The 22497-nt window shown below is 45.5% G+C and overlaps 1 protein-coding gene across 2 annotated transcripts in view; it reads right to left on the reverse strand.

The window, feature by feature from the left end:
• Positions 1-22497, reverse strand: part of SH3RF3 (SH3 domain containing ring finger 3) — a 462616-nt gene that overhangs the window by 174775 nt on the left and 265344 nt on the right. The window lies entirely within an intron of this gene.

Here is a 22497-nt window from a genome sequence, read left to right on the forward strand (position 1 = left end):
GCCAAGGCAGGGATAACATCCCAACCTCCTTGGCGCCAGATACCTTTGTCCATCCCCTCGGGAATCCCTGACTTCTTTCCTCACCAACTTATCCCGTAAATTGGCGCCTCTTTTATACGCCATCATAGGGAAATTCTCAAACTCACTTATTGTAGGCAACCCTTTCTGTAGGATATGCCACTCCTTACGTATAATGCGTGCAATCTTCCCACTGAGTGCACCATAGGTGGAAACAAAGGGAATACGTTTCTGATCCCTACTCTTATTTATGCCTTGGAGCGTGGACTCACGGTCAACAGCCACCACGTTTTGTTTCATTTTCTCCACTAATTTATGAGGATAACCCCTATCCAGGAATTTCCTCCCCATCTCATCAACTCTTGTTCCAAACCGTTCATCACTTGATACCACCCTTCTCACCCTCAGCAGTTGGCTCCAATGGAATGACTCCACCATCCGACGGGGATGGTTACTGTCAAATTTCAGCAGGTTATTCCTACCAGTTGGCTTGTGATAGATATCTGTCGCGATTGCCCCATCCTTGATATATACCATCACATCTAAGAATTGTAATTTAACCGGAGAGACCGTCATGGTAAACTCTAGACCAGGTACCATATTGTTAAGATGTTGATGGAACAATTGCAATTCATCTAGGGTACCACCTCAGATCACAAAGATGTCATCGATGTGGCGCCACCAACAATGGTCTCCCCCAAAAAGGGTCGACCTATATATAAATTTGTCCTCCACCTCCGCCATGAACATATTGGAAGACGTGGGTGCCACATTAGACCCCATGGTCACTCCACGCTGCTGCTGGTAAAAGGTGTCCCCAAAGCGGAAATAATTCCGCCTCAGGACCACCTCAAGGAGTTGGAGGACAAATCTACGGCCACCCAGGTAGAGCCTGGTGCCGGCCAGGGCCACATCGATGACACTTAATCCAGATGCATGCTCAATAGAAGTGTAGAGTGAGACCACGTCAAAACTGACGAGAAGAGAGTGGGCAGGCAAACTCAGATCCCTAAGTTTCAACCAAAAATGGCTGGTATCCCTAATAAAGGAAGGGGTGCTGGTGGCATGGACACATAACACCTTGTCAAGGAATATGGCCGTATTGCTGAAAATCAACCCCCTACCTGATACAATCGGTTGGCCAGGGGGATCGACAAGGCTCTTATGAATCTTGGGGAGTACATAGAACAGGGGAGTGACCGAATGCTTAATCCTGAGAAATTCACTGACATCCCTGTCAATGATGCCCTCCACTAGGACGTCACTGATAATATTCTCCAGGCTACACATAATGTCCCACTTGGGATCGTTCTGTAGCTCTATGTACACCTCCCGGTCACTCAGCTGTCTATGCACCTTCCGATTATAGCCAACCGTGTTCATCACCACCACCGCCCCTCCCTTATCAGCCGGTTTAATGGTCAGGATCTTATTTTGTTCCAGTTGTATCAATGCCTCCCTCTCTCCCTTTGTCAGATTCACAGAGGCACCCATCCTATTGCCTTCCCTCAATCAGTCAATTTGTTGTGACAAAATATCTATATAAGCCTCCACAACATGATTGTTGTGGGGAGGTGCAAAATCACTCTTAACACTTAAATCCAATGCTTTTAATGCAAAATCAACACCATCACCAGTATCAGATACCGGTCCCACAACATTCTCCCCATTGGTGAAAAAGAAGGCTTTAAGTCTCAACAATCGGTAAGAACAATGTAAATCAAGTTCCAAATTGAACCAATTTCTCTCTTGTCCAGGACAAAAGGACAAACCGCGTCCCAATACTTTCAATTGTTCACTGGTCAATACACTTGCTGAAATATTCACAACCAAATTATTCATTACAGATGGTTGCGTCTTGTCGTTCTCCCCCTTGTGCCCCTGTTGGATTTCTGATATGGTGGAGGTAGATTCTTTCTGGGGTCTGCGGTGTTTCCTTCCCCCCCTATGGCACTGTTGCTTGCGCCGGTTAGGGTAGGTCCTAAAAAAGCTGTTTTATTCACATCATCTGATGAGTCAGAATCGCCAGTAGTGAAGCCAAACCGGCTCTGGTCAAATTTCCTTCCCTTCTTCCTGCGTGGCCTATTCTGTATCTGTTGCTGCCAATTATATATCTGGCCCACCTGATAGTCCTCTAAATCACGGTGCCATTTATCCCTCTTAATTTTCTCCACCCCTGCTTTATGTCGCTGTGTATAGATTTAGATTTTCTCAATGAAAGCCATGGCCTACTCATTACTCAGTAATCCCTGAATTTGTTTCTATAGCAGTCATGGATTTTTTGACTCCCTCAATCTCCTGACCGAGGAAGTCTATATTTAGCAGCATAAATTCAAAGGCATGTTTGTTGTTAATCATTTCAAATTTCTTACAGAATTCGTCATTATTCGGGAATAGAGTCGGTCTGAGATGGGATCTCAATCCCCTAGGTATCCGCTGTGAGCAATAATATTCCCTTAAGGTATTTCGGTGTAAGTCCATGGTGACCAATCTTTTAGACTCATGCTCAAACTTTCTCTTGAGCAGGTCTACAGACGGGGTACTCAAAAATGACACATCCCCGCTGTCACCATTAATGAGTCTCTGAATTTGTTCCTCAGTATATTAGCACGTATTCACAATAGCAATCTCGCTGACCTTACCAGACCCTGAGGTTCCCTCCATCTTGGAAGTTTCAAACCCCGGTGCTAACTCCTTGGATCCAAATCATGAAATACATCAATAGGGAGTCGCACTCGCCAGATCTTGCGGTCATCCGGAATGCAGAAGCCCACCTGGAGCCCTAGATCCACAGAGGCTCCTGAATATACAATGCAATAAGCGATAACGGAGGCAGCATGTCCGGTGAAAATCCCTTTATTGGGAACTGCTTACATGCAAAACGTGTTTACAAAAGTTGCTATGTTTCGGCTTTAGCATATCCTTTATCAAGCACAATGTGATCCCCAAATGATCCTGCTTAAAAAGTGCAAGCCACACCTCCCCAAACGGACGTTGTCAATCACATGGTTACATAATACATTCATTATCCACAGTGTATTCTAGAAACTACACCCCTCAAGGTATTCAAAACTGATTTTACAAACTTTGTTAACCCTTTAGGTCTTCCACAAGACTTCATGAACATAAAATTTAAGAATTTTCCAATATATTCAATTTTTCCCAGAAAAAAGCAAGGGTTAACTGCCAAACAAAACTCAATATGGGTTGCCCTGATTCTGTAGTTTGCAGAAACACCCCATATGTGGTCGTAAACTACTGTTTGGCCAAACGGGAGGACATAGAAGGAGGGGAACACCATATGGTTTTTGCAAGGCAGATTTTGCAGGACTGGTTTTGTTTATACCATCTCCCATTTGAAGCCCCCCGTTGCACCCCTAGAATCGAAATTTCAAAAAAGTGACTCCATCTAAGAAACTACACCCCTCAAGGTATTCAAAACTGGGTTTACAAACTTTGTTAACCCTTTAGGTGTTCAACAAGAGTTAATGGCAGATGGAGAAACAATTTAGAAATTTCTATTTTTTGGAAAATTTTCCATTTTAACCCTTACTTTATTACTGGAAAAAATGGGTTAACAGTAATAAAGTAAGGGTTAAAAGCCAAACAAAACTCAATATGGGTTGCCCTGATTCTGTAGTTTGCAGAAACCCCCATATGTGGTCGTAAACTACTATTTGGCTAAACGGCAGGACATATGGTTTTTGGAAGGCAGATTTTGCTGGACTGATTTATTTACACCATGTACCCTTTCAAGCCCCCTGATGCACCCCTAGAGTACATACTCCATAAAAGTGACCCCCATCTAGGAAACTACGGGATAAGGTGGTTGTTGTTTTGGGACTATTTTAGGGGTAAATATGATTTTTGGTTGCTCTATATTACACTTTGTTGAGGCAAGGTAACAAAAAATTTAAATTCTAAAGTTTGTAAAGTAGCTTTTGAATACCTTAAGGGGTGTAGTTTCTCAGATGGGGTCACTTTTTGGGAGTTTCTAGTCTAGGCTACATGAGGGGGGGCTTCAAATGGGACATGGTGTCAAATAAACCAGTCCATCAAAACCTGCCTTCCAGAAACCATATGGCGTTCCCTTCGTTCTATGCCCTGCCGTGTGGCTATATAGCCATTTACGACCACATATGGGGTGTTTCTGCAAACTACAGAATCAGGGCAATAAATATTTTGTTTTGATTGGCTGTTAACCCTTGCTTTATTACCAGAAAAAAAGGATTCAAATGGAAATTTTGCCCAAAAATTGGTGTTTTGGCACCGTTTTTATTTTATATTTTTAATGCTGTTCATCCGAGGGGTTTGGTCAAATGTTATTTTTATAGGGCAGATTCTTACGGATGCGAAAATACCCAATATGTCTACATTTAAAATTTTATTTCGATTTTACACTATATTATCATTTTAGGAACCCCCCAAAAATATTTTAGTATCTCTATAGCCTGGGAGCTACAGTTTATTTATTTTTTTGTTGGGCGACTATCTAATGTATGGGCTCATTTTTTGCGGGATGAGATGCCGGTTTTATTGGCACTAATTTGGGGTGCATATGACATTTTAATTGCTCGCTATTACACTTTTTGTGATGTTAGGTGACAAAAAATGGCTTTTTTTTTACACTTTAGTATTTATTTTTTTAACACTGTTCATCCAGGGGGTTGGGCTAAATGTAATTTTTATAGAGAAGATTTTTATGTATGTGCCCAATATGTATGGCTCTCAGACTTTGGAGACAATAAGCAGGCATCCTCAAACTGCGGCCCTCCAGATGTTGTAAAACTACAATTCCCATCATGCCCTGCTGATGGCTGTAGGTTGTCTGGGCATGCTGGGAGTTATAGTTTTACAACATGTGGAGGGCCGCAGTTTGAGGATGCCTTCATTAAAACTAATATTTTTTTGGGGGAAAAAATTGTTTCCGTGTCTCCAAAGTCTGAGAGTCATAGTTTTTTATGTTTCAGCCGGCATCCTGTTCCGATTAACACCCGCGGCGCTGCAATCGCATTTTAAACCCATGACGTACCGGTACGTCATGGGTCCTTAAGGACTGGGGAAACATGCCGTACCGGTACGTCAGGCGTCCCTAAGGGGTTAAATAATTGATGGTAGTGTCCATTTAATTCGCACTCAGCCCGATGATCATATGACACATTCACCAACATGTGCATGAGCAACATTACAGGCTAGGTCTAGTGACAGATACCAATTAAGAAGGGATTAGCTTGGATAAGCCTATACAATGGTACATTAAATTGTGAAGAACACTTTCAGTTACATTATAGAATATATATAAGGTATGCATTGTATTATCCAAAGCCACACACTAGTTTTATCATTGTATTAATTGTTGTAGCAATGTATCACTCTGAGTTTATTCCCATGTATAAATAACACCCAGCTGCATCCACCCTGCAATGCTTCTGATGTACAGTTCTTGGGAAACACTGGCAGCTGTTTTCTGGCATAGCAGGTTGGAGGCTTCTGTTGAAGAACAATAAGTTCTATAAAGTGGTTTATGATACTGCTACACCAGTAGCTAAGACACCACTGTGAAGATTCAGCACAGGCGCTCCGGTTCTCTATGTCACTTGATTTCTAATACTATTTATTCCACTAACATTTGTTGTCTTACTGTATACTACAACATACTGTGACCTTTATCACTGGCAGATTTATTGCCTGGAGTGCTTGGAAAGATATTATACACTCATAGTGTTTTGGAAGCTGAACACTGTGTTCTCCCTTTAGCATACAAAGCTACACTGCCTGACATCTTCACTTCCACAAGATCATGTTTTAACAAATAAAGCCACTAGAAAGTTTTCTATGTGGCGCTTGGAAATAAAATTTGTTTAAAAATGTATAATTCAGACAGTGAGGAGAGACTATAAGGTGATAAGATTCAACTGTGCATTCCCTGTTTAAAGCAATATGGTTGCTCAGAAGCAAAACAGAGTGTGTATACATGGCCTTTCTATAATGGTATCTGGTATCTGTTCACACAACCCTGTTTGCAGGATAAGTAAATAAGGTAACAAGCACCCCTTTCTGCTCACTGTATCACTGAGGTCCATGTGTGTTTTGTGTCAGCCTATGCTTATTGCATTGTATTGAAACATGCTGTGCCCCACCCTGTTTACATCTAATATGTGTATTTTAGTGTTGACTCTTAATACTTGGTATTCGTTTTATATATTATATAAGGACTTCGGGCAAGAAGCAGGCAACAGTCTGTAGCTGAAGCCACATGGTGTGAGAGAGGAGGCTTCTGAAACAATAAGCTGAAGGTCCTTCTTAAAGAGTAGGATTTAACTAGCCAAGGAGAGCTCAATCTGCCAAATAAAGGCCAAATAATGTGTGATGTAGGGGATCATGAGGCAAGCACTATTCAGTAGGGATTCTGGAATGGCCACTAAACTGACAATACAGACTAAGACCTGAGTCCCGCACTGCACATTATAGCCAACTAAACCCAACCATGAGGTGAATGAACATTGCCTTGTCTCTCAGGCTTGATCAGAAATCGTACGCCACTTGAAGTGGAAAAGGTCTACAGCCAACACTGTGTTCAGCTGTCATAAATTTGTCCTGTGAAAAGTAGCCATGTGAAACTGCCACACATTTGAGCTCATGTTGAGAATAACCCATAAGAGCTGTGCTAAGTTTGTCTAAGCATAATCTTGACTGACTGACTGACTGAGATAAAGCTCAGTTCAGCATTCACAATTCGTGTCACTTAAATTCTTCTTGCATCATACCCCACGTACTACACAGTCTCTAAAGGTCCTTTTTCACAGGTGGATTATCAGACCAATTATCGAGAACAACGTTCCCATAATTGGCCAGTGTAAATGTGCCACCAATCAACCAAGGAACCAGGTGAAGCCAGGTGAACTCACTGTTGATGTGACACCTAAATCATTGTTTCTAAGTAGTAGATTGTCCTGTGTAAATAGGGATCTACTGTCCGGAAACAATGAATCAGTATGGGAACAAGGGACTGCTCGTCCTCGTACAGAGGAAATGATTCATACATGTAAATGAAGCATTCATCTCTGCTCACGATCAGGCAATTATTGGACCATCAGTTCATTTCCAATAACTGCCTGTGCATCAGCTAATGTAAAAAGTCCATTACACTGCACATATCTTGCTCCAGCCTGTTTATACTTGTTTATCTGGGCCACCAAAAAGAACCAGTATTATTTAAAAGACCCTGAAGGCAATCAGAAAGTGTCAATACCCAAAAAAAAATTAACATAACTGGGTGGTTTGGGGGACTTATACCCTATTGTGTGATTCATCTAGAAAGAATGATAAGAATGATCTCTACCAAAAATAACTTTTCAGCCACTAAGGGGCTCTCAAGCCTCTTGTACAGTAACACAAAGATACTGTAAAAGTGGAAGACTAAAAATGCAGCAGTAGGCCAAAAAAAGGAGTCCTTTAAAACAAAGACATCAACAAGTATAATCTGGATATTTGGTCAGGGTTTATGGAATTATCACTGCTAATACCTATGAGAAGAAGATACAACTACAAGAATTTTAATCAGTAGTCTTGTGTGGAAGGTTTAACAGCAGCCTGGAACAAATGAAGTCTAGGAAGAAATGGATGCAAATGAGCTCTTTGCAAGCTCTGCCTCTAATGCCACCAGATGTAAGGCAGCTATTCAATTTAATGTTTGACCCTTTGAGATAGGATAACAAATTAGCCAGCACATCATCTGCAGACAGCTGTTGCAGGGTTATTGCCCCTCATCAGTGCAGAGCAGGGAGTACTGGCTTAACTGGGTGAGAGGACTAAGTCAGGATTTCGGAGGTACTATCTCTCCTTGGGGAGAGAGCGCCTTAATCGACATGAGGAGACCTATAGGCCAGACATTTCTTCTCTGGAATTCTGGGAAGAAAGGGATGCAGATGAGCTCTTAACGAGGTCTGCCTCTAATGCCACCAGATGGAAGGCAGCTATCCTATAAGTCCAAGCCTTTTTAAAGGGTCAAACATTGACTTATAGGATAGCTGCCTTACATCTGGTGGCATTAGAGGCAGAGCTTGTTAAAAACTCATTTGAATTCCTTTCTTCCCAGAATTCCAGAGAAGCATGTATGGCATATAAGTCTCCTTATGCCCATTAAGGTGCTCTCTCCCGAAGGAGCGATAGTACCCCCAAAAAGTGAAGTCTACAATTTCATTTTATCATACTATTCAGCTCTTCTGTCCTTAGAGTTTGAACCACCATAAAGTCCCAACTTCCTTCTTTCCCACTTCCGAGAATCATTTTGCATGTTCAGGCCATAAGAAATGTTTTACCTCTTTACCTCTACTATTATACAATGTCTGTTCTTGTTTATGCCACAGAACTAAGCAAACGAGAAGAAGACACTAGTGTTCACAGAACAGAAAAATAGTGACATACTGTGTAGTATAGTATATTAGAAATATGCTATACCAGTTTTATTTTTATTTTATCTCTTTCTACTACATCTATTTCATGTGTCTGTGTCTATTGGATTGCCTGCAATGTTTGATCCTTAATGCCAGATAAAATTAATGTTATTGCATAAAACAGGAGATTAATTTCACTGTATACATAAACACATTTAATGAAATAATCAGCTTCCAATCACATAATAAAGGGATGTCGCTAAAATGAATAACTGATAAAAACCCATTCATAAACTGAGTTATAAGAGCAATAAATCTAAGGCACTGAATCAATAAATTATCATTTAAAAAGCAAATCAGAGAAGGACGCAATGCAAAGATTTAGCCTGAAAACAATCATTAATCTATCTGCAATGTAATCAGCATAACAGCCTATTTAGTTTTGGTCCAACAGAAATGAATTCTACAAATTATTGCCAAACTTCTTAAACAATGCCAGTGTTACACACCCTGGTCCAGCAGAGGGTGTCTTGCAATGTAAGGAATTGTTCATTTCTTGTTTTGTGAGCATGTTTGGTGTATATGGTGGGAGAGCACCAAGTGCATAGGCCAAACACGGGAACATCTAGCATATGGTAAACACGCCAGACCTTTATAGAAAAGTATGGACTGCTTTTCCTATACAGTAACTGTCATGGTCTTACCTCCTTGCTGTTCCCTTCGTTTGACATGTGCTGGCGGCCATCTTGGTTTCTGGGTTTTCTTGTAGCCTCCCACCCTGCGGCTCCTCCTTCCCACTGGGAGGAGCTGGATGCCCAGCTCATATATATAGGAGGTCTGTGGCTTCAGTTCCTTGCTTGGTCCTCCTGTGTTCACATGCTTCCAAGACTGCTGCTGCTTCTGGTTCCTGATCCTGGCCTCGTCTGACTACCCCGTTGGTTCCTGATTCCGGCTTCGTCTGACTACCCCGTTGGTTCCTGATTCCGGCTTCGTCTGACTACCCCGTTGGTTCCTGTTCCTGGCTTCGTCTGACTACCCTTCTGGTTCCTGACCTCTGTCTCCGCAAGACCCTGCTTCGGTTTAGCCATCCGTTCGGACTTTGCTTACGGCTTGCTCTTCAATAAAACCTTCTTATTTTCCACTTATCTCTTGTTGTACGTCTGGTTCATGGTTCCATGACATTAGGACCAAGCCATGAATTCTGACGGTACAGGGCCACCCTCGCTACCTACGCTGGTTGCCAGACTTGATCAGCAGGATCACCTGTTGGGTCGGTTCGCTGTGGCGTTGCAAACCCTGCTTGAACGCACGGCTCATTTAGCTTCCGTTGTCGATGGGTCGGTTGTCGCTCCTGGGCCCGCTCCTACTGCCGCTCCGGTTGTTGCGCCAGAGTCTACCCTGACACCTGTTGCTGCGCCTGTGGTGTTTCAGGGTATGACCGGTTCTGCCCCCCTTCCACAGCGCTTTGGGGGAGAGCCAACTCAGTGCCGAGGTTTCCTTAACCAGGTGGGCATTTACTTCGAGTTGCTGCCACATGCCTTTCCTACTGAGAGATCAAGGGTGGGCTTCTTGATCTCGCTGCTCTCGGACAAGGCCTTGGCCTGGGCCAGCCCTTTATGGGAGAACAACAATCCGGTGGTTGCCGAGTTTTCCGGTTTTGTTGCTTCTCTTCGGAAGGTATTCGATGTGCCGGCTCGTGCTGCCTCTGCTGCGAAGCTCCTTATGTCCATCAGACAGGGTTCACGATCCGTAGCTGAATACGCCATTGAGTTTCGTACCCTGGCAGCAGAGGTGGGCTGGAATAATGAGGCTCTGGTCGCTGCTTTCTCTCATGGTCTCTCGGATGCCTTGAAGGATGAGGTTGCAGCTAAGGACCTACCAGTGGAGCTCGAGTCTCTTATTTCTTTCCTGATTTTGATTGACACCAGACTCAGGGAGAGACCTTCCTTTAAGGAGAGCCTGCGGAGGTCTCCTAACAGATTGGCGCCTACGTTTGCTGTCCCACCCGTGCCTCCCTCTCCTCCCACGCCTCCTGGGGATGACTTGTCTGGGGGTGAACCCATGCAGCGGGGGTTTGCTCGCCTGTCTGAGGGGGAGAGGGTACTCCGGAGACGCGAGGGCCGATGCATGTACTGTGGTCTCGGTGGGCATTTTCGGTTGGCATGTCCGAACCGTCCGGGAGAACGCTCGCACCTGAGGTCCTGTCGGGGGCAGATCTTGGGTGGAGTCTCCTCGTCCCCGGTTTCCCGTGTTGACAAACCACTGATCACGGTTGTCCTCTCCTGGGTCGGGGGCTCGGTGACGACCCAGGCGTTGGTGGACTCTGGTGCTGGTGGTTTGTTCATTGATAGAGTGTTCGTTGCCGCCAATTCCATTCCTCTGCAGCCTCGAGGTTCCCCACTGGCTCTTGAGGCGATAGACGGCAGACCCCTTCTGCCGCCACACGTGACTCATGAGACCCTTCCAGTGGGGATAGCCATTGGTGCCGTTCACAGAGAGTCGGTCTGTCTCCAGGTTATTTCGTCTCCACACTACTCGGTGGTCTTGGGGTACCCCTGGCTCCAGAAGCATAATCCGACTTTCGATTGGAGATCGGTCGAGATCCTCTCGTGGTCACCGCAGTGTGGGGCGAGTTGCATCCATGGGCCTGTCAAGTTGCTGTGTACTTCCTCGGACTCTCTGTTGCCTCCTGAATACGAAGAGTACCGGGATGTATTCGATAAGGTGCGCGCGGTTGCCCTACCTCCGCACCGCCCATACGATTGTGCCATAGAGTTACAATCCGGTGCCGTTCCTCCTCGTGGCAAAGTCTATCCACTGTCGGTAGCGGAGAATGAGGCCATGGAGGAGTACGTGAGGGAGGCGCTTTCACGCGGACACATTCGCAAATCCTCGTCCCCGGCAGGGGCTGGATTTTTCTTTGTGAAAAAGAAGGGCGGCGAGTTGAGGCCTTGCATCGATTACAGGGGTCTCAATCGCATCACGATCAAGAACGCTTACCCGATACCCTTGATTTCCGAGCTGTTCGATCGCCTCAAAGGGGCCACGGTCTTTACCAAACTCGACCTGAGGGCGGCATATAACCTGGTAAGGATCAAGGCGGGCGATGAGTGGAAGACCGCGTTTAACACCAGGACCGGTCATTATGAATCCTTGGTTATGCCCTTTGGGTTGTGCAATGCGCCCGCAGTCTTCCAGGAATTCATCAACGATGTTTTCCGTGACCTGTTGCAGCAGTGTGTGGTGGTCTATTTGGATGACATCTTGGTATATTCTGCATCCATGGAGGCCCACATTCTGGATGTCAGACGAGTGTTGCAACGCTTACGAGAGAACAAGCTGTTCGGTAAGCTTGAGAAATGCGAATTTCACCGATCCCAGGTAACCTTCTTAGGTTACATCATTTCCGCTGAGGGGTTCTCCATGGATCCTGAGAAGGTTTCGGCTGTCTTACAGTGGCCCCAGCCCAGTGGGCTTCGTGCCCTGCAGCGCTTTTTGGGCTTCGCCAATTATTATCGGAAGTTCATCAGGGACTTTTCCATGCTAGCCAAGCCTCTCACGGATCTGACCAGGAAGGGCAGTAATCCTCAGGTCTGGCCGCTCGAGGCCATCCGAGCTTTTGAGGCTCTAAAGTCCGCCTTTGTGTCGGCTCCGATTCTGTCGCATCCCAACCCTGGGTTGCCTTTTGTCCTCGAGGTGGACGCGTCTGAGACGGGAGTAGGCGCCCTCCTGTCTCAGCGTAGAACACCAGAGGGTCCTCTGCTTCCTTGTGGGTTTTACTCCCGGAAACTGTCTTCCGCGGAGTGCAACTATCAGATTGGTGACAGGGAGTTATTGGCCATCGTGCAGGCCCTTAAAGAATGGAGGCACTTGCTCGAGGGCTCGGTGGTTCCGGTTCTCATCCTGACGGACCACAAGAATCTGACCTACCTCTCTGAGGCCAAGAGATTGACACCACGTCAGGCCAGATGGGCTCTGTTCTTGTCACGTTTTAATTACGTGGTCTCCTACCTACCCGGCTCCAAGAACATCAGAGCGGATGCCTTATCACGGCAGTACTCCGAGCTGTCCGGGGAGGAGTCGATTCCGACTACGGTCATACCCCCGAATCAGATCCTGGCCGCTATTCGCACCAGCCTGACTTCTCCTCTGGGTGAGCAGATTTTGGCGGCTCAATCTGGTGCTCCCTCTGGGAGACCCAACGGCAGATGTTTTGTGCCTGAGGAGTTGCGCACTCGGTTGTTGCGAACCTACCATAACTCCAAGGCCGCGGGGCACCCTGGAAAGAATCAGCTGTCCTGGGCGGTCTCACGTCTGTTCTGGTGGCCTTCTCTACGTTCCGACATCGCCGCATATGTAGCGGCATGCTCCGTTTGTGCCCAGAGTAAGTCCCCTCGGCACCTTCCGTTGGGCCTTTTGCAACCCATAGCCACCGGGGAGCGCCCATGGTCACACCTGGGGATGGATTTCATTGTGGACCTCCCTGCATCCCGAGGCCATACGGTCATTCTCATGATTGTGGATCGGTTTTCCAAAATGTGCCACTGTGTTCCTCTCAAGAAGTTACCCTCTGCACAAGAGTTGGCCTCGATTTTTGCCAGGGAGGTCTTCCGGTTGCACGGTTTGCCCAAGGAGATTGTGTCGGATCGGGGGAGTCAGTTTGTGTCCAGGTTCTGGCGCGCCTTTTGCTCCCAGTTGGGGATTCATCTCTCTTTCTCCTCGGCCTACCACCCTCAGTCCAATGGGGCCGCAGAACGATCCAATCAGGCCTTGGAGCAATTCCTTCGTTGCTATGTCTCCGATCACCAAGACAATTGGGTTGACCTCCTGCCTTGGGCTGAGTTTGCCAGGAACACGGCGGTGAACTCTTCCTCTGGGACGTCTCCCTTCATGGCCAATTATGGGTTCCAACCTGCCGTGTTACCGGAGGTATTCTCTCCCCAGGATATTCCGGCTGTGGAGGATCACCTTTCCGTCCTACGTGCTTCTTGGGTACAGATCCAGAGGTCCCTTGAGGTCTCTGCGCAGCGCCAGAAACTCCAGGCTGATCGCAGACGAGCGCCCGCTCCTTCCTACCAGGTCGGAGACCGCGTATGGTTGTCCACCCGCAACCTCAACCTTCGAGTGCCCACTCCCAAGCTGGCGCCTCGCTTTGTTGGTCCCTTCCGAGTGCTTCGCAGGGTAAACCCGGTAGCCTATGCCCTTGCGCTTCCTCCTGGCATGCGGATCTCCAACGTGTTTCATGTCTCCCTGTTGAAGCCACTGGTGTGTAATCGTTTCACTTCCTCGATTCCTCGGCCTCGTCCGGTCCAAGTGGGCAATCGTGAGGAGTATGAGGTGAGCAATATCCTGGACTCACGCCTGGTCCGCGGTCGGGTGCAGTTTTTGGTCCATTGGCGTGGTTATGGTCCAGAGGAGCGTTCCTGGGTTCCCTCCGCAGATGTTCATGCTCCTGTCTTGCTCCGAGCCTTCCACGCACGCTTCCCTCAGAAACCGTTCCTTACTCCGCGGAGGAGGGGCCCTTGAGGGGGAGGTACTGTCATGGTCTTACCTCCTTGCTGTTCCCTTCGTTTGACATGTGCTGGCGGCCATCTTGGTTTCTGGGTTTTCTTGTAGCCTCCCACCCTGCGGCTCCTCCTTCCCACTGGGAGGAGCTGGATGCCCAGCTCATATATATAGGAGGTCTGTGGCTTCAGTTCCTTGCTTGGTCCTCCTGTGTTCACATGCTTCCAAGACTGCTGCTGCTTCTGGTTCCTGATCCTGGCCTCGTCTGACTACCCCGTTGGTTCCTGATTCCGGCTTCGTCTGACTACCCCGTTGGTTCCTGATTCCGGCTTCGTCTGACTACCCCGTTGGTTCCTGTTCCTGGCTTCGTCTGACTACCCTTCTGGTTCCTGACCTCTGTCTCCGCAAGACCCTGCTTCGGTTTAGCCATCCGTTCGGACTTTGCTTACGGCTTGCTCTTCAATAAAACCTTCTTATTTTCCACTTATCTCTTGTTGTACGTCTGGTTCATGGTTCCATGACAGTAACTCACTGCAGGAAAAACAAAAACAACAAAAAAAAATATATACACATCTTGACAGGGATTTGTAACACTGTGCAACTGTGTGGGTATAAAGTGGCATATGCCGGAGCCTTCCATGGAAAGTATGACTCTGAGATGTGAACAGAGCCTAGATATACACAACTCCACACAAATTCCCTATACAGGGGCGGATTGGCCATAGACCCAACAGGGAAATTTACTGGTGGGCCGATGCCCAGGGAGCCACCCAAGCACTCCTGATGGGCGCGGGCCAGGTATATAATGATCTGATGCTAAACGGCCGATGTTGCCCTCCTGAACTCAACTGTATTACCATATTCAGGACGATGATACAGTTGAATACTGTGGAGAGGGCGGCAGTATTTTGTGCTGCACTTTGGTATTTGATTCTCCTGCGGCTGCACTTTGTGCTGCACTATAGTATTGCAGGTCCTGTCTACTTCTGTTGGCCCTGCCTACTTATGTTACCCTGTCTTCTATCTATTTAGTCCCGCCTACAACATGGGGCCACTTTTAGTTTTTTTTCCAGGGACACTTTAAGTTCCCAATACACCCCTTTCCCATATATATATATATATATATATATATATATATATAGTATATATATATATATATATATATATATACATACATACATACATACATACATACAATCTATATACACACTTACGGGAATATGACAGAATCAACTTGTGTCTAAATGAGCATAAGGTCTGGGGCCGGTTTGAGCATCTGAAAACATGCAGCATAGTATGTAATATGGTATAATCTCAGGTTAAACAGAGGGCTAAACATTGGCTTAACACCTCCTAAATATTCATGAGCAGCCAGCTGGATGCATGCTAATTAAAATATATAAAAGTTACATAGAGCAGGGTGCATTAATTTTAGGTTTCTATACTAATTGTTCTAAAAACACAGAAAAATTGGTACTTAGGTGATAGAAGTGCCTGTGTTTTTATCATTATATATTATATTTTGCACAAATCAGTAGCACATGTTAGCATATTAAACTTTGTATTATGCCTTACTAGGTGAAGGAACAAGATCTAACACGTGCATTACACTCAATTGAAGAGGTCTGATCTGCAGTACCGAGATATGACCCAGAGATATGACCCCTTTATTTTGCTGATTGGTTGGATGCCGACAATCAAGCATTGATGATCTGGTCGACCTTGGGTCTGACATTACAGGAGATGAAGAGGAGGGTGACCTAGAATGGGTGCTACCTCCCTTGTCAGTCGACAGCAGCACTGATGAGGAAGGTAGGCACCCAAGGCAAACGGTGTGCCAGGTCACCAGGGAGCTCAGTGGCAGGGGCTCCACTGATAATGGCAGCAGCCAGCAGCAGCAACAGGTTCCACCTATGCACACCAAGCCCGAACAGGCACAAGCCAGCACCACTCCCTCTAATAGGAGTTTGGTGCGTAAGTCGCCTGTTTGGGCTTACTTTACCCTGGTAGCAGATGATCAGACAATTGCCATCTGTCAGCTGTGCCATGCCAGGGTGAGGAGAGGGAGGTCTGTTGCTCGACTGGTTACCACTGCCCTTACCCAGCACCTGAGAGTCAACCACTAGCGGAAGTGGGACTACATGCGGGGTGGTCGCAGAAGCACCAAGAGCAGTGCGCAGGGGAGAGTAGCTCCTGCCACTGTTCTGCAGCCATCCCACCCCCTTCCAACAATGCATTCCCACTCCCCCACTCCCTCTCCTAGAGGTACTGGTACCGGCAGCCAGACCTCTGCCTCCTATGCACCCTCCTCTATCGCCTCCACTGCCATCTGGCTCCAGCCGTTGGTTGCTGACGCATTTGAACGCACCACGGCCTACATCCCCGGGGACCGATGGGTGCTTTCACTCAATGGGCTCCTGGCAAGGATTATCGCCCAACATCTGCTGCCCTTCAATATTGTGGACTGCAATTCTGGCAGATGTTGGAGCAGGTCCAACCCAGATGGCATGTCCCCATTCGCCATTTCTTTGCCAAGACCGGCTTCCCTGCCATACACCAACACATCTCACAGCGACAGGGTACATCTGACAATGGATGCCTGGACCAGCAGACATGGGCAGGGACGATACATAAGCTTTACTGCCCATTGGTTGTCCCTCCGTGGCGCCGGGGAGGGATTATCAGATGTGGTGGCATCTCAGATGTGCTACTCTCCCTCAAGCCACTGTCTCCACCGCTGCTGAGCTGAGAAAATTGCTGCTAACCATGTTTTCCAATCTCCTCAAACTTCAGGTAGTTTGAAAACAGTTGCTAAACTAGGCCACGCCCCTTTTTCACGTTCGTACTAAGCACATTTTACATTGCGATTTTCGCTGTGAAAAAAATAATGAATGGAGATAGCGAATTCGCAAATATATGACGAATATTAGCCAAAATATTCGTTGAGATATTGCGAATTCAAACATAGCCCCTGCCGCTCATCACTAATACCAAATGCTCATAGATCCCTGTTTTCAGACCCAGTAAACTCAACCTTTTTAAAATAAGATGAGGACAATGTGAGAGAACGTAGGCGAATAAAGACAATGGCACAAAATCAATATATTATTACCTTTGAAAACTAATGTTTATGTGTGCTTTACTGTATAACAGCTGAACTAATGGAAACAACAGTACCAAGTGAATGGCACTCCAAGATGGGTCAAAACAAGCAGACTCAATCCCCTTGACTTGTTAAAAAATAAGGACATAAAGGGGAAGATTAGAAACCTAAATTGGCCCTCAAAAGAAAACTTAAAGTGGCAACATACTGTCGTGGGTCTAAATAGGGAACTGATGGGATAAACACATTGTCAATCATATCCACATTGGTAGTAAATGGGTCCAGTAGAAAAATACATTGGCATCAGTAATATAATACAACGTGCCCAGGGACAACTATTCCTCGATAAACTAATTCCTTAGGACTTTTTTTTTTTTTTACAATAGAACTGTCTTTTTAGAGTTCTGCAACGTAAATCTTGAGAGAAATGTCAAAGATAATATTGGTCATTGACTGCCCTATTTTCACCATATAATGCACTTTAGACCTGATTCTCTTCAGTCATTCATTGTCTTCATCCATCTGAAGAGGCAGAATAAATGCATCTTCTGTATATTTGTGGTAGTCAAACATTGGAAAGACTAACAGAGGCTGCAAACTGTCATTTGCTATGATCACCTTTAGTAAAAGACAATTTGAAGAAATAATCACACAAGTTATTGTCTGACAAGTCAATAAAAGCCTTACTCCATTCTAAGAGCCGGACTTGATTATCTCAATTATACCATTAGGGTCAGGATGAAGATGGTGATGAGCAACATAAACGGAGGCTTTCTGCCATAAAATCCATTGCAATCTATCTTGAACTGCCTACCAAAATGGAATTCATAAAGAAGTAGTTTGAAGAAATGGCATCTTATGAAACACAATAGGCCTTCATTATGGGTGAATCACTAAAATGACACATTCCAAGCTATTGTTTAGGAGGATTACATATAACAGCTAGCTAGCTATGTTTGAATAGTTCACTGATTTGTAGCTTTAAAGTAAGCCTGTCACATGGATACATGTCTGTACTTTAGGGCATCTTACAGATTGCCTATTACTGGAAGATAGCAAGATTACTGATAGCATTTCAGTTCATAAAAGCACACATTATTCTGCAATGCAAAGACTTTCCACTGGGAAATAGGGCACTGAGCCACCCTATTTCTTCAACAGCCGGTGCTGAACTAGCCCACCAGAGGATCCTCTAGTGGACCGGAGCTCTGAAACAATAATAGACATCTAATAACACAAAGGTCTAGCAGAAGACAATCTCATTTAGAGCTGATTTTGGAATTAACAACAGTAGTCGACATGCTACATTTGAAGATGAAGTAGAAAAAGGGGCCCACTTCCATTTCACCAAGAAAACATTAATGTATCTAATGTCTACTTCATTGCATGTAAAGGGCTGTCATCTGTTGTCAGCGCTCTTATTGGTGGATTACAATCTGGAAGAGAAGTCAGTATGCCCTTGTCATGGTCCCTCCCATGACAGAGGTGAGAAGAGCTGAGAGACTGGCAGCACATGAGGGTATCTGACAGTTTCTCTGTTTTCATCTTGCAGTGCTGTTGTTTGGTAATGACCACACCTCTTGTTAGATGCAGCTTGTGGTCATTACTGGGGCTTTATTTAGCTCTGACTCACACTGCTTACCATGCGATTGATATTTCCTGCTGGAGTTGGTTGAGCCGATGTGTTGTTCCTTTGGATCTCCTGCTCCTCCATTCTTCTTTAAGCTAAGTGCATTTTGTTTAGCATTTTGTTGTTGGCTTGTGTGTTGTTGTGTAGGCCTCAGGGAGACACTGGTTCCTTGATCTGGGAAGGAACCAGTAGTTTCATTCCCTGCCACCGCTCCTAGGGTCTTCCAGGGTCTCCAGGGCTAAGGTTCCGGTGTATAAGTATTTCCACCTTCAGGGTCTACTCATACTGGAGGATGCAGGAGTCAGGGAGAGGTCTAGGGATTCCTAGGATGTCAACATCCCTCTCCCTTAGCTTTGAGGCCTAGACTCCAGTCTATTCCTTCTGTGTGTTATCTGGTGTTATCCCCTCCCTATTACCCGTGACAACCCTTAGCTCTAGCATAAGCTCTATGATGACCACCTCCCTCTCAACAAAGTAGATGTTTCATAAAAGGTGCCCATAGAATTTTATAGCACAAGGGCATTTGTAGTCTATGTCTGTGTGCATGTCGCATTTTCCTCTAAAGCTGCCTATTCTTGTCCGCAAAACGTCACACAGATGCAGACAGCATTTTTGTCCTATCTGCATTTTTCACAGACTCATAGAAATTAATGACTCCTTGTACAAAAAATGCAAATCAGAGGTGGAGCCAAACAATCGCTGCGTGCAAAAGGCCTAAACCTTATTGAAGGTAAGTCCTGTATGTGCCATGAAAACTAAAATTACTTAAAAGTGGACATGCACATTCCCTGCATCTATTAAACAATGGTCCCTCAAGATCATTTCCTCTGGTGAGCCCAAGGAGCTTCAGTCCAACGCTGTCTACAGCATATTATGTCAGATAAGATCTTAAAGGGGTTGTCTCATCTTGCCATTACTAAGACGCAATGAGACACAGTCCTGACCACCTCCCAGCCGGAAAACAACAAAGCACTCTGGTGCTCTGCTGTTTCAGTAGCTGTCATTGCTGTGCATGAGTGCTACTGAAACAGTGTATGTAGCACAGCAAGCTATGGTGTTTCTGAGGTAGGGAAACAGTATATCTTTCTGTGCTACGCTGTTTCAGTAGCTCTCATGCACAGCAATGAGAGCTCCTAAAAACAGCAGAGCGCCGAAGCGTTCTGCTGTTTCCTGGCCAGGAGGTGGTCAGGACTGTGTCTCATTGCGCCTTAGTAACGGCAAGATGAGACAACCCCTTTAAGAACCTATTTATCTGACATAATATCCTGTAGAACAGCATTGGACTGAAGTTCATTGGGCTCACCACCATGAGGGATCATTCTTTAATATATTCAGGGAATGTGCATGTCCACTTTTAAGTCATTTTAGTTTTCAGGGCCCTTAAATTTGGTTAAATTGCACATAGAATCTTAGCTGCAGTTGGCAGCAAGAATTGCATTTGGACAATGCACTGACCTATTTGTCCCTGATCTGATTATCAAAGAGAACTTGAGTTGACACCCATTTCCAACTCTTCAAAAACTTTGGAAATTTAGACAAGTGGCCTCTGCATAATAGCACAGGATAATGTGATGATTATTGCTGAAGAGTGTAATTCTCTATATCTAAGGCATGATATTCAATTCTGAGCTGTGAAGAATAAATGTTATTCTGCAGGTCTGGTTAATAAGAAGCTTTCTAGAGGGCTAATTGGTCCACTTTTGCACAAAGCAATTAACTAACAAATCCCCTATTAATGAAGTCCTATTTTGTTCGGTACTTTGTGGAATCAAAGCTCTGGAGCAATTAGGCAGTAACAAAAGTTTCCTGGGTGCAAGAGGTGGGAAACGCTGCTATTATCATAAAAATTCTGGACGTAATTATTTGTTATAAAAATGGCATTTAAACTGAAATGAATGAAAACATGGTAATGAAGTAAAACATATATAAAGCAACAGTATTTTCATAGGTACAAAGAATTTCAAGCTATTCTAGGGACATCTGGGCTACATTATCTTCTCATTAACTATAGCATATGCATATTTGTCATGAACCAGCGGGTGTGAACCCACTGTGCCATGTGTCCAACCTCCTCTAAGGGCGTTGTCTAAGTGAACCACTCAATCTTCACAGTACCCCTTGATGTTGGGGACAGACTTTCCAGAGGAAAACACCAGGTCGCTACCACTTGAGGAGGATAGGAACACGAGGCAGCTGGTCCAGGCGGACCAGGATGTACCAGGAAGTACCTGAGAAAGGTACCAGAGGTACAGGCGTTGTCAGCAGGCTGAGTCATTACCAGGAGCAACAGTGCAGGACCGAAGGATGAGGCAAAGGCAAAGTCAGACAGGCAATAGGTCAGGGCAGAGGGGCACAGGTACAGGTCAGGCAATCCGGGTCGGCAACAGGAGAGTGAAGGCAAGCAGGCAGGGATAAAACAGGTAGCAGAGTCCAGGAACACAAGTGGATATCAGGAACCTTAGCAAGACACAAGGACCTTGACACTGAGGTATCTGAGAAAAGGGCTGAGCCACTTATATATGTGCAGGAGGGCTAGGATTGGTTGGCGAGGTCACATGATCCAAACCATAAAACACAGGAAGTGACGCGCGCCGACCCTTAAGGAAATGCTGCAGGAAACAAGCAGCAAGTATGCTGTGGCCAGGGCTGAAATGAAACACTGACAGCAGATCATCGCTGAACACGGCGCCCAGGACCGCGGCGGTAAGCAGGGGAACAGCGGCGCACAGCAGCCGATGTTACAGTATTGTAGTTCAGACGTTAAATGGCATCTGACAGCAGATTTGTACCTATTAAGCTGGCTGACTTCTTGCATGTGCACTTGGCAGCTGAAGGCATCTGTGTTAGTCCCATGTCCATATGTGCCCGCATTGCACATGCAATTACACCTGCCTGGCCCTGTCAATCAAAGTGCAGAGGGCACAGCAGTTGCAGAGAAAGCTGAGCCTCTAGGAGAAATGGCAACGCCGCCATTACTCCTAGAGGCTCATTTGCATATATTAAAACATCATTTTTCTCAGCAATGCGGACACATATGAACATGGGACCAACACAGATGCCTTCAGTTGCCAAGCGCACATGTAACCAGTTTCATAGGTACAGGTCTGCTGACAGGTGCCCTTTAAAGGTCAATGTGTGATAAAATACTGTTACGATACAATATATTTTTGTGGCTAGAGAGCTGCCTAGTAACATTTCAACATAAGAAACCAACTTTCAAGGCATATGAATTTGGATTTAAATACAATAGATTGGAGGCTAACCAATATTCAGTCTTTTAATGACTACTACTGCTCTAGTAGACCCACTGTCAATTAGGAAAATTCCTACAATATAGAAACTATATAACGTGCCAACACCACTGAGGTCACCACTGCAGTCAGTGATTGGGCTCAGTGGTCATATGTTTGAGTCAACATGTCATAGCTGGAGGCAAGCATACAGAGACTGGCAGGGGATAGGGAAGCATCAGATTGGTATGGTGAGAATTACTTGGTGTAGGAAGACTTGCCATGGTCTCTCCAAACAACTGATCGGTGGTGGTGCAGGGAGTCAACCTTACCAATATGATGTTGTTGATCTATCCTGAGGATAGGCCATCAAAATCAAAATCTTAGAGAACACCTTTAAGGAGGCAAACTTTGTACAATATGTGCCTACCCAGAACCTAAAATTAGCAAGCTTCTTCTACTATGTTGTTCAACCAAGTTGGCTCACAACTAGCCCTTCAGCATTCAGGGGCAGCTGCTTCTGCTCTTTTTATAGAGGTTTCTTCAAACAACTTCCTGCACAAATATACTTCTACACACCCTTCTATATTCTATAAGGTAATACCAGTATGTAGA

Source organism: Bufo gargarizans, chromosome 3 (genome assembly GCF_014858855.1).
Source record: "Bufo gargarizans isolate SCDJY-AF-19 chromosome 3, ASM1485885v1, whole genome shotgun sequence".
Lineage (NCBI taxonomy): Eukaryota > Metazoa > Chordata > Amphibia > Anura > Bufonidae > Bufo > Bufo gargarizans.